Source organism: Tupaia chinensis, unplaced genomic scaffold (assembly GCF_000334495.1).
Source record: "Tupaia chinensis unplaced genomic scaffold, TupChi_1.0 Scaffold000277_1, whole genome shotgun sequence".
Taxonomy (NCBI): domain Eukaryota; kingdom Metazoa; phylum Chordata; class Mammalia; order Scandentia; family Tupaiidae; genus Tupaia; species Tupaia belangeri.
In genome coordinates, this window is record NW_006159760.1 from 1,426,724 (window position 1) to 1,428,352 (window position 1,629).

General features: G+C 39.0%; 1 protein-coding gene across 3 annotated transcripts in view; it reads right to left on the minus strand.

Moving 5' to 3' along the window:
* Positions 1–1,629, minus strand: part of FLRT2 (fibronectin leucine rich transmembrane protein 2) — a 109,550-nt gene that overhangs the window by 7,158 nt on the left and 100,763 nt on the right. The gene's annotated exons all lie outside the window — the stretch shown is intronic.

The window sequence follows — 1,629 nt, forward strand, 5'->3', positions numbered from 1 at the left end:
GAACCCACTGAATTGGTTAATGATTATCATCTACAAATCCTCTTAGTCACAGTCTTATTTTAAGATGGAGACAGCAGCTAAGCAACTAGTAAAATTTAAGAAAAATATGTAAGAACCTATAGTTACCAATTTAAATGCAAATGAGGAGTAATAAAGCCACTTAAAATGTATCTTTAAAAAAATTCTTCTAGGGATAGTAGATGGCATAATGGTTATGTTGCTGGACTCCCACATGGCCGACTATGGTTCAAGTTCTGGATCCAGAGGCTTGAAACTCAAAAGCGTGTGTATGCATGTCCCAAATCCTGAGAGGAGAATAGAGAAGAAGGGATTGCAGCATGATCAAGCCCTGGGGGAGCGGGGAGATTTCTCACTTTCTGTCTCTCTGTATCTGCCTGTCAGCGAGTTCACATGCCCTTTAGTAAAAATGTCTCTTAAAAGAAAAACAATTCTTCCAAGGTGCAATCAAGTGGCACTGTGATTAAGGAACTAGACTCCCACATGGCCAGCCAGGGTTTGAGTCCTGGACCTGGCAGCTTGAATATCATGCTGAGCATGTGTGTGTACATATCCAAAATCCAGAGAGGGGAATGGAAAAAGGACTGCAGTTTTTAAAAGTTTATTCATGATTAACATAGAATTTTAGAGAATGGAATAAAAATACAGTGTAAAGATGATAAAAGTTACTTCTTGTATTATTACCTGAGATAACTGATACAAAATCAGTGTATTTATTCCCAGTTTTCCATATGTTACTTAAAATTGGAATTGGGCCAGCTGGTAGTATAGTTAGGGCAGCTGAATCCCATATGGACAACTCCAATGGTTTGAGTCCTGGACTCTGTGGACTAAAAGACTTGCTGGGTGGCACATATGTATGCCCAAAATCCTGAGAAGAGAATGAAGGAGAAAGGGTTGCAGCATGGCCTTCCCCTCAGGAGGTGATGTCTCACTCTCTCTTTTCCTCATTCTCTTTTTCTGTCTTTGTTCCACAAGTGCACACACCCTATAGGAAAAAAAAATTAAAGACAAAATATAAAGAATAAAATTGAAATAATTATTTACCTTCCTTTTCGTTATCTTATGTCGTGGCCATATTACCATGTCATGAAATAAATCACTCAAAAAAACCTCCACAATACATCCTTTTGATTTGACGCTGTGATGAAATAGTATAAATGCCACATACACAAGTATGGAAAGACCGACAGAGTTCTCTTTTCCTCTCTATTTCTTGCTTCCCTTCCTTTCTGTCTTCCTCCAAAATGGGTTACAATGGAGTTCCCAAGGAGAATGACCTAACTGCAGCTTATGACATGTTTCCACTTATCCCCTCCTCTGGGACCTTCCAGGGACAGATGAGATACACCATTGTGATCTTTAAGAGCTGCCAAGCTCCTGACTGGGAATAAATTATTTTTCAACATCCCCACCTTCCTCCTGTCTGCAAGTGCTTTCCTGCTTTTATAAAAGGACTTTTAGGAGATTTTGAAATGATAGAAGACACAGTTGAAGAAGTAAAGGCAATCCACAGATAGTAATCATGCCCTCTTTCTCCAAAATGTGTTCCATCTGTTTTTAGATTAGAGAGGTAGGGAAGTTAATTGAAAGGTGCCAGATTTGATTTCC